This window comes from Urtica dioica, chromosome 3 (assembly GCF_054948205.1).
Source record: "Urtica dioica subsp. dioica isolate 48M chromosome 3, U.dioica_male_clone48M_v1_H2, whole genome shotgun sequence".
Classification (NCBI taxonomy): domain Eukaryota; kingdom Viridiplantae; phylum Streptophyta; class Magnoliopsida; order Rosales; family Urticaceae; genus Urtica; species Urtica dioica.
In genome coordinates this window covers 17,466,624-17,478,034 of record NC_142758.1, presented here as the reverse complement: position 1 = coordinate 17,478,034, position 11,411 = coordinate 17,466,624, and positions in this window count along the sequence as shown.

The window sequence follows — 11,411 nt, the reverse complement described above, 5'->3', positions numbered from 1 at the left end:
GGCACCGCGCTCGCCGCCCAGCTCGTGAGCCGAAAGGCAGCGAGTTACAAATGGGTTTCAAAGGCTTGCGTCCGCCGGACGTATCTGGTCTAGCCAGCGTCCACGGGAAACCTGGCCACGCAAATGTGGCACCGCGCTCGCCGCCCAGCTCGTGAGCCAAAAGGCAGCGAGTTACAAATGGGTTTCAAAGGCTTGCGTCCGCCGGACGTATCTGGTCTAGCCAGCGTCCACGGGAAACCTGGCCACGCAAATGTGGCACCGCGCTTGCCGCCCAGCTCGTGAGCCGGAAGGCAGCGAGTTACAAATGGGTTTGAAAGGCTTGCGTCCGCCGGACTTATCTGGTCTAGCCAGCGTCCAAGGGAAACCTGGCCACGCAAATGTGGCACCGCGCTCGCCGCCCAGCTCATGAGCCGAAAGGCAGCGAGTTACAAATGGGTTTCAAAGGCTTGCATCCGCCGGACGTATCTGGTCAAGCCAGCGTCCACGGGAAACCTGGCCACGCTAATGTAGCATCGCGCTCGCCGCCCAGCTCGCGAGCCGAAAGGCAGTGAGTTACAAATGGGTTTCAAAGGCTTGCGTCCACCGGACGTATCTGGTCTAGCCAGCGTCCACGGGAAACCTGGCAACGCAAATGTGGCACCGCGCTCGCCGCCCAGCTCGTGAGCCGAAAGGCAGCAAGTTACAAATGGGTTTCAAAGGCTTGCGTCCGCCGGACGTATCTGGTCTAGCCAGCATCCACAGGAAACCTGGCCACGCTAATGTGGCACCGCACTCGACGCCCAGCTCGTGAGCCGAAAGGCAGCGAGTTACAAATGGGTTTGAAAGGCTTGCGTCCGCCGGACGTATCTGGTCTAGCCAGCGTCCATGGGAAACCTGGCCACGCAAATGTGGCACCGCGCTCGCCGCCCAGATCATGAGCCGAAAGGCAGCGAGTTACAAATGGGTTTCAAAGGCTTGCATCCGCCGGACGTATTTGGTCAAGCCAGCGTCCACGGGAAACCTGGCCACGCTAATGTGGCACCGCGCTCGCCGCCCAGCTAGTGAGCCGAAAGGTAGCGAGTTACAAATGGGTTTCAAAGGCTTGCGTCCGCCGGACGTATCTGGTCTAGCCAGCGTCCACGGGAAACCTGGCCACGCTAATGTGGCACCGCGCTCGCCGCCCACCTCGTTTGCCGAAAGGCAGCGAGTTACAAATGGGTTTGAAAGGCTTGCGTCCGCCGGACGTATCTGGTCTAGCCAACGTCCATGGGAAACCTGGCCACGCAAATGTGGCACCGCGCTCGCCGCCCAGCTCATGAGCCGAAAGGCAGCGAATTACAAATGGGTTTCAAAGGCTGGCGTCCGCCGGACGTATCTGGTCAAGCCAGCGTCCACGGGAAACCTGGCCACGCTAATGTGGCACCGCGCTCGCCGCCCAGCTCGTGGGCCGAAAGGCAGTGAGTTACAAATGGGTTTCAAAGGCTTGCGTCCGCCGGACGTATCTGGTCTAGCCAGCGTCCACGGGAAACCTGGCCACGCAAATGTGGCACCGCGCTCGCCGCCCAGCTCGTGAGCCGAAAGGCAGCGAGTTACAAATGGGTTTCAAACGCGTGCGTCCGCCGGACGTACTTGGTCTAGCCAGCGTCCACGGGAAACATGGCCACGCAAATGTGGTACCGCGCTCGCCGCCCAGCTAGTGAGCCGAAAGGCAGCGAGTTACAAATGGGTTTCAAAGGCTTGCGTCCGCCGGACGTATCTGGTCTAGCCAGCGTCCACGGGAAACCTGGCCACGCAAATGTGGCACCGCGCTCGCCGCCCAGCTCGTGAGCCGAAAGGCAGCGAGTTACAAATGGGTTTCAAACGCGTGCGTCCGCCGGACGTACTTGGTCTAGCCAGCGTCCACGGGAAACATGGCCACGCAAATGTGGTACCGCGCTCGCCGCCCAGCTAGTGAGCCGAAAGGCAGCGAGTTACAAATGGGTTTCAAAGGCTTGCATCCGCCGGACGTATTTGGTCAAGCCAGCGTCCACGGGAAACCTGGCCACGCTAATGTGGCACCGCGCTCGCCGCCCAGCTAGTGAGCCGAAAGGCAGCGAGTTACAAATGGGTTTCAAAGGCTTGCGTCCGCCGGACGTATCTGGTCTAGCCAGCGTCCACGGGAAACCTGGCCACGCTAATGTGGCACCGCGCTCGCCGCCCACCTCGTTTGCCGAAAGGCAGCGAGTTACAAATGGGTTTGAAAGGCTTGCGTCCGCCGGACGTATCTGGTCTAGCCAACGTCCATGGGAAACCTGGCCACGCAAATGTGGCACCGCGCTCGCCGCCCAGCTCATGAGCCGAAAGGCAGCGAGTTACAAATGGGTTTCAAAGGCTGGCGTCCGCCGGACGTATCTGGTCAAGCCAGCGTCCACGGGAAACCTGGCCACGCTAATGTGGCACCGCGCTCGCCGCCCAGCTCGTGGGCCGAAAGGCAGTGAGTTACAAATGGGTTTCAAAGGCTTGCGTCCGCCGGACGTATCTGGTCTAGCCAGCGTCCACGGGAAACCTGGCCACGCAAATGTGGCACCGCGCTCGCCGCCCAGCTCGTGAGCCGAAAGGCAGCGAGTTACAAATGGGTTTCAAACGCGTGCGTCCGCCGGACGTACTTGGTCTAGCCAGCGTCCACGGGAAACATGGCCACGCAAATGTGGTACCGCGCTCGCCGCCCAGCTAGTGAGCCGAAAGGCAGCGAGTTACAAATGGGTTTCAAAGGCTTGCGTCCGCCGGACGTATCTGGTCTAGCCAGCGTCCACGGGAAACCTGGCCACGCAAATGTGGCACCGCGCTCGCCGCCCAGCTCGTGAGCCGAAAGGCAGCGAGTTACAAATGGGTTTCAAAGGCTTGCGTCCGCCGGACGTACTTGGTCTAGCCAGTGTCCACGGAAAACATGGCCACGCAAATGTGGCACCGCGCTCGCCGCCCAGCTCATGAGCCGAAAGGCAGCGAGTTACAAATGGGTTTCAAAGGCTTGCGTCCGCCGGACGTATCTGGTCTAGCCAGCGTCCACGGGAAACCTGGCCACGCAAATGCGGCACCCCGCTCGCCGCCCAGCTCATGAGCCGAAAGGCAGCGAGTTACAAATGGGTTTCAAAGGCTTGCGTCCGCCGGACGTATGTGGTCTAGCCAGCGTCCACGGGAAACCTGGCCACGCTAATGTGGCACCGCGCTCGCCGCCCAGCTCGTGGGCCGAAAGGCAGTGAGTTACAAATGGGTTTCAAAGGCTTGCGTCCGCCGGACGTATCTGGTCTAGCCAGCGTCCACGGGAAACCTGGCCACGCAAATGTGGCACCGCGCTCGCCGCCCAGCTCGTGAGCCGAAAGGCAGCGAGTTACAAATGGGTTTCAAACGCGTGCGTCCGCCGGACGTACTTGGTCTAGCCAGCGTCCACGGGAAACATGGCCACGCAAATGTGGTACCGCGCTCGCCGCCTAGCTAGTGAGCCGAAAGGCAGCGAGTTACAAATGGGTTTCAAAGGCTTGCGTCCGCCGGACGTATGTGGTCTAGCCAGCGTCCACGGGAAACCTGGCCACGCTAATGTGGTACCGCGCTCGCCGCCCAGCTAGTGAGCCGAAAGGCAGCGAGTTACAAATGGGTTTCAAAGGGTTGCGTCCGCCGGACGTATCTGGTCTAGCCAGCGTCCACGGGAAACCTGGCCACGCAAATGTGGCACCGCGCTCGCCGCCCAGCTAGTGAGCCGAAAGGCAGCGAGTTACAAATGGGTTTCAAAGGCTTGCGTCCGCCGGACGTATCTGGTCTAGCCAGCGTCCACGGGAAACCTGGCCACGCTAATGTGGCACCGCGCTCGCCGCCCACCTCGTTTGCCGAAAGGCAGCGAGTTACAAATGGGTTTGAAAGGCTTGCGTCCGCCGGACGTATCTGGTCTAGCCAACGTCCATGGGAAACCTGGCCACGCAAATGTGGCACCGCGCTCGCCGCCCAGCTCATGAGCCGAAAGGCAGCGAGTTACAAATGGGTTTCAAAGGCTGGCGTCCGCCGGACGTATCTGGTCAAGCCAGCGTCCACGGGAAACCTGGCCACGCTAATGTGGCACCGCGCTCGCCGCCCAGCTCGTGGGCCGAAAGGCAGTGAGTTACAAATGGGTTTCAAAGGCTTGCGTCCACCGGACGTATCTGGTCTAGCCAGCGTCCACGGGAAACCTGGCAACGCAAATGTGGCACCGCGCTCGCCGCCCAGCTCGTGAGCCGAAAGGCAGCAAGTTACAAATGGGTTTCAAAGGCTTGCGTCCGCCGGACGTATCTGGTCTAGCCAGCATCCACGGGAAACCTGGCCACGCTAATGTGGCACCGCACTCGACGCCCAGCTCGTGAGCCGAAAGGCAGCGAGTTACAAATGGGTTTGAAAGGCTTGCGTCCGCCGGACGTATCTGGTCTAGCCAGCGTCCATGGGAAACCTGGCCACGCAAATGTGGCACCGCGCTCGCCGCCCAGATCATGAGCCGAAAGGCAGCGAGTTACAAATGGGTTTCAAAGGCTTGCATCCGCCGGACGTATCTGGTCAAGCCAGCGTCCACGGGAAACCTGGCCACGCTAATGTGGCACCGCGCTCGCCGCCCAGCTAGTGAGCCGAAAGGCAGCGAGTTACAAATGGGTTTCAAAGGCTTGCGTCCGCCGGACGTATCTGGTCTAGCCAGCGTCCACGGGAAACCTGGCCACGCTAATGTGGCACCGCGCTCGCCGCCCACCTCGTTTGCCGAAAGGCAGCGAGTTACAAATGGGTTTGAAAGGCTTGCGTCCGCCGGACGTATCTGGTCTAGCCAACGTCCATGGGAAACCTGGCCACGCAAATGTGGCACCGCGCTCGCCGCCCAGCTCATGAGCCGAAAGGCAGCGAGTTACAAATGGGTTTCAAAGGCTGGCGTCCGCCGGACGTATCTGGTCAAGCCAGCGTCCACGGGAAACCTGGCCACGCTAATGTGGCACCGCGCTCGCCGCCCAGCTCGTGGGTCGAAAGGCAGCGAGTTACAAATGGGTTTCAAACGCGTGCGTCCGCCGGACGTACTTGGTCTAGCCAGCGTCCACGGGAAACATGGCCACGCAAATGTGGTACCGCGCTCGCCGCCTAGCTAGTGAGCCGAAAGGCAGCGAGTTACAAATGGGTTTCAAAGGCTTGCGTCCGCCGGACGTATGTGGTCTAGCCAGCGTCCACGGGAAACCTGGCCACGCTAATGTGGTACCGCGCTCGCCGCCCAGCTAGTGAGCCGAAAGGCAGCGAGTTACAAATGGGTTTCAAAGGGTTGCGTCCGCCGGACGTATCTGGTCTAGCCAGCGTCCACGGGAAACCTGGCCACGCAAATGTGGCACCGCGCTCGCCGCCCAGCTCGTGAGCCAAAAGGCAGCGAGTTACAAATGGGTTTCAAAGGCTTGCGTCCGCCGGACGTATCTGGTCTAGCCAGCGTCCACGGGAAACCTGGCCACGCAAATGTGGCACCGCGCTTGCCGCCCAGCTCGTGAGCCGGAAGGCAGCGAGTTACAAATGGGTTTGAAAGGCTTGCGTCCGCCGGACTTATCTGGTCTAGCCAGCGTCCAAGGGAAACCTGGCCACGCAAATGTGGCACCGCGCTCGCCGCCCAGCTCATGAGCCGAAAGGCAGCGAGTTACAAATGGGTTTCAAAGGCTTGCATCCGCCGGACGTATCTGGTCAAGCCAGCGTCCACGGGAAACCTGGCCACGCTAATGTAGCATCGCGCTCGCCGCCCAGCTCGCGAGCCGAAAGGCAGTGAGTTACAAATGGGTTTCAAAGGCTTGCGTCCACCGGACGTATCTGGTCTAGCCAGCGTCCACGGGAAACCTGGCAACGCAAATGTGGCACCGCGCTCGCCGCCCAGCTCGTGAGCCGAAAGGCAGCAAGTTACAAATGGGTTTCAAAGGCTTGCGTCCGCCGGACGTATCTGGTCTAGCCAGCATCCACGGGAAACCTGGCCACGCTAATGTGGCACCGCACTCGACGCCCAGCTCGTGAGCCGAAAGGCAGCGAGTTACAAATGGGTTTGAAAGGCTTGCGTCCGCCGGACGTATCTGGTCTAGCCAGCGTCCATGGGAAACCTGGCCACGCAAATGTGGCACCGCGCTCGCCGCCCAGATCATGAGCCGAAAGGCAGCGAGTTACAAATGGGTTTCAAAGGCTTGCATCCGCCGGACGTATCTGGTCAAGCCAGCGTCCACGGGAAACCTGGCCACGCTAATGTGGCACCGCGCTCGCCGCCCAGCTAGTGAGCCGAAAGGCAGCGAGTTACAAATGGGTTTCAAAGGCTTGCGTCCGCCGGACGTATCTGGTCTAGCCAGCGTCCACGGGAAACCTGGCCACGCTAATGTGGCACCGCGCTCGCCGCCCACCTCGTTTGCCGAAAGGCAGCGAGTTACAAATGGGTTTGAAAGGCTTGCGTCCGCCGGACGTATCTGGTCTAGCCAACGTCCATGGGAAACCTGGCCACGCAAATGTGGCACCGCGCTCGCCGCCCAGCTCATGAGCCGAAAGGCAGCGAGTTACAAATGGGTTTCAAAGGCTGGCGTCCGCCGGACGTATCTGGTCAAGCCAGCGTCCACGGGAAACCTGGCCACGCTAATGTGGCACCGCGCTCGCCGCCCAGCTCGTGGGTCGAAAGGCAGTGAGTTACAAATGGGTTTCAAAGGCTTGCGTCCGCCGGACGTATCTGGTCTAGCCAGCGTCCACGGGAAACCTGGCCACGCAAATGTGGCACCGCGCTCGCCGCCCAGCTCGTGAGCCGAAAGGCAGCGAGTTACAAATGGGTTTCAAACGCGTGCGTCCGCCGGACGTACTTGGTCTAGCCAGCGTCCACGGGAAACATGGCCACGCAAATGTGGTACCGCGCTCGCCGCCCAGCTAGTGAGCCGAAAGGCAGCGAGTTACAAATGGGTTTCAAAGGCTTGCGTCCGCCGGACGTATCTGGTCTAGCCAGCGTCCACGGGAAACCTGGCCACGCAAATGTGGCACCGCGCTCGCCGCCCAGCTCGTGAGCCGAAAGGCAGCGAGTTACAAATGGGTTTCAAAGGCTTGCGTCCGCCGGACGTACTTGGTCTAGCCAGTGTCCACGGAAAACATGGCCACGCAAATGTGGCACCGCGCTCGCCGCCCAGCTCATGAGCCGAAAGGCAGCGAGTTACAAATGGGTTTCAAAGGCTTGCGTCCGCCGGACGTATCTGGTCTAGCCAGCGTCCACGGGAAACCTGGCCACGCAAATGCGGCACCCCGCTCGCCGCCCAGCTCATGAGCCGAAAGGCAGCGAGTTACAAATGGGTTTCAAAGGCTTGCGTCCGCCGGACGTATGTGGTCTAGCCAGCGTCCACGGGAAACCAGGCCACGCTAATGTGGTACCGCGCTCGCCGCCCAGCTAGTGAGCCGAAAGGCAGCGAGTTACAAATGGGGTTCAAAGGCTTGCGTCCGCCGGACGTATCTTGTCTAGCCAGCGTCCACGGGAAACCTGGCAACGCAAATGTGGCACCGCGCTCGCCGCCCAGCTCGTGAGCCGAAAGGCAGCGAGTTACAAATGGGTTTCAAAGGCGTGCGCCGCCGGACGTACTTGGTCTAGCCAGCGTCCACGAGAAACTTGGCCACGCAAATGTGGCACCGCACTCGCCGCCCAGCTCGTGAGCCGAAAGGCAGCGAGTTACAAATGGGTTTCAAAGGCTTTCGTCCGCCAGACGTATCTGGTCTAGCCAGCGTCCACGGGAAACCTGGCCACGTAAATGTGGCACCGCGTTCGCCGCCTAGCTCGTGAGCCGAAAGGCAGCGAGTTACAAATGGATTTCAAAGGCTTGCGTCCGCCGGACGTATCTGGTCTAGCCAACGTCCACGGGAAACCTGGCCACGCAAATGTGGCACCGCGCTCGCCGCCCAGCTCGTGAGCCGAAAGGCAGCGAGTTACAAATGGGTTTCAAAGGCTTGCGTCCGCCGGACGTATCTGGTCTAGCCAGCGTCCACGGGAAACCTGGCCACGCAAATGTGGCACCGCGCTCGCCGCCCAGCTCGTGAGCCAAAAGGCAGCGAGTTACAAATGGGTTTCAAAGGCTTGCGTCCGCCGGACGTATCTGGTCTAGCCAGCGTCCACGGGAAACCTGGCCACGCAAATGTGGCACCGCGCTTGCCGCCCAGCTCGTGAGCCGGAAGGCAGCGAGTTACAAATGGGTTTGAAAGGCTTGCGTCCGCCGGACTTATCTGGTCTAGCCAGCGTCCAAGGGAAACCTGGCCACGCAAATGTGGCACCGCGCTCGCCGCCCAGCTCATGAGCCGAAAGGCAGCGAGTTACAAATGGGTTTCAAAGGCTTGCATCCGCCAGACGTATCTGGTCAAGCCAGCGTCCACGGGAAACCTGGCCACGCTAATGTAGCATCGCGCTCGCCGCCCAGCTCGCGAGCCGAAAGGCAGTGAGTTACAAATGGGTTTCAAAGGCTTGCGTCCACCGGACGTATCTGGTCTAGCCAGCGTCCACGGGAAACCTGGCAACGCAAATGTGGCACCGCGCTCGCCGCCCAGCTCGTGAGCCGAAAGGCAGCGAGTTACAAATGGGTTTCAAAGGCGTGCGCCGCCGGACGTACTTGGTCTAGCCAGCGTCCATGGGAAACTTGGCCACGCAACTGTGGCACCGCACTCGCCGCCCAGCTCGTGAGCCGAAAGGCAGCGAGTTACAAATGGGTTTCAAAGGCTTGCGTCCGCCAGACGTATCTGGTCTAGCCAGCGTCCACGGGAAACCTGGCCACGCAAATGTGGCACCGCGTTCGCCGCCTAGCTCGTGAGCCGAAAGGCAGCGAGTTACAAATGGGTTTCAAAAACTTGCGTCCGCCGGACGTATCTGGTCTAGCCAACGTCCACGGGAAACCTAGCCACGCTAATGTGGCACCGCGCTCGCCGCCCACCTCGTTTGCCGAAAGGCAGCGAGTTACAAATGGGTTTGAAAGGCTTGCGTCCGCCGGACGTATCTGGTCTAGCCAACGTCCATGGGAAACCTGGCCACGCAAATGTGGCACCGCGCTCGCCGCCCAGCTAGTGAGCCGAAAGGCAGCGAGTTACAAATGGGTTTCAAAGGCTGGCGTCCGCCGGACGTATCTGGTCAAGCCAGCGTCCACGGGAAACCTGGCCACGCTAATGTGGCACCGCGCTCGCCGCCCAGCTCGTGGGCCGAAAGGCAGTGAGTTACAAATGGGTTTCAAAGGCTTGCGTCCGCCGGACGTATCTGGTCTAGCCAGCGTCCACGGGAAACCTGGCCACGCAAATGTGGCACCGCGCTCGCCGCCCAGCTCGTGAGCCGAAAGGCAGCGAGTTACAAATGGGTTTCAAACGCGTGCGTCCGCCGGACGTACTTGGTCTAGCCAGCGTCCACGGGAAACATGGCCACGCAAATGTGGTACCGCGCTCGCCGCCCAGCTAGTGAGCCGAAAGGCAGCGAGTTACAAATGGGTTTCAAAGGCTTGCGTCCGCCGGACGTATCTGGTCTAGCCAGCGTCGACGGGAAACCTGGCCACGCAAATGTGGCACCGCGCTCGCCGCCCAGCTCGTGAGCCGAAAGGCAGCGAGTTACAAATGGGTTTCAAAGGCTTGCGTCCGCCGGACGTATGTGGTCTAGCCAGCGTCCACGGGAAACCTGGCCACGCTAATGTGGTACCGCGCTCGCCGCCCAGCTAGTGAGCCGAAAGGCAGCGAGTTACAAATGGGGTTCAAAGGCTTGCGTCCGCCGGACGTATCTTGTCTAGCCAGCGTCCACGGGAAACCTGGCAACGCAAATGTGGCACCGCGCTTGCCGCCCAGCTCGTGAGCCGAAAGGCAGCGAGTTACAAATGGGTTTCAAAGGCGTGCGCCGCCGGACGTACTTGGTCTAGCCAGCGTCCACGGGAAACTTGGCCACGCAAATGTGGCACCGCACTCGCCGCCCAGCTCGTGAGCCGAAAGGCAGCGAGTTACAAATGGGTTTCAAAGGCTTTCGTCCGCCAGACGTATCTGGTCTAGCCAGCGTCCACGGGAAACCTGGCCACGTAAATGTGGCACCGCGTTCGCCGCCTAGCTCGTGAGCCGAAAGGCAGCGAGTTACAAATGGATTTCAAAGGCTTGCGTCCGCCGGACGTATCTGGTCTAGCCAACGTCCACGGGAAACCTGGCCACGCAAATGTGGCACCGCGCTCACCGCCCAGCTCGTGAGCCGAAAGGCAGCGAGTTACAAATGGGTTTCAAAGGCTTGCGTCCGCCGGACGTATCTGGTCTAGCCAGCGTCCACGGGAAACCTGGCCACGCAAATGTGGCACCGCGCTCGCTGCCCAGCTCGTGAGCCAAAAGGCAGCGAGTTACAAATGGGTTTCAAAGGCTTGCGTCCGCCGGACGTATCTGGTCTAGCCAGCGTCCACGGGAAACCTGGCCACGCAAATGTGGCACCGCGCTCGCCGCCCAGCTCGTGAGCCGAAAGGCAGCGAGTTACAAATGGGTTTCAAAGGCGTGCGCCGCCGGACGTACTTGGTCTAGCCAGCGTCCACGGGAAACTTGGCCACGCAACTGTGGCACCGCACTCGCCGCCCAGCTCGTGAGCCGAAAGGCAGCGAGTTACAAATGGGTTTCAAAGGCTTGCGTCCGCCAGACGTATCTGGTCTAGCCAGCGTCCACGGGAAACCTGGCCACGCAAATGTGGCACCGCGTTCGCCGCCTAGCTCGTGAGCCGAAAGGCAGCGAGTTACAAATGGATTTCAAAGGCTTGCGTCCGCCGGACGTATCTGGTCTAGCCAACGTCCACGGAAAACCTGGCCACGCAAATGTGGCACCGCGCTCGCCGCCCAGCTCGTGAGCCGAAAGGCAGCGAGTTACAAATGGGTTTCAAAGGCTTGCGTCCGCCGGACGTATCTGGTCTAGCCAGCGTCCACGGGAAACCTGGCCACGAAAATGTGTCACCGCGCTCGCCGCCCAGCTCGTGAGCCAAAAGGCAGCGAGTTACAAATGGGTTTCAAAGGCTTGCGTCCGCCGGACGTATCTGGTCTAGCCAGCGTCCACGGGAAACCTGGCCACGCAAATGTGGCACCGCGCTTGCCGCCCAGCTCGTGAGCCGAAAGGCAGCGAGTTACAAATGGGTTTGAAAGGCTTGCGTCCGCCGGACTTATCTGGTCTAGCCAGCGTCCAAGGGAAACCTGGCCACGCAAATGTGGCACCGCGCTCGCCGCCCAGCTCAGGAGCCGAAAGGCAGCGAGTTACAAATGGGTTTCAAAGGCTTGCATCCGCCGGACGTATCTGGTCAAGCCAGCGTCCACGGGAAACCTGGCCACGCTAATGTAGCATCGCGCTCGCCGCCCAGCTCGCGAGCCGAAAGGCAGTGAGTTACAAATGGGTTTTAAAGGCTTGCGTCCACCGGACGTATCTGGTCTAGCCAGCGTCCACGGGAAACC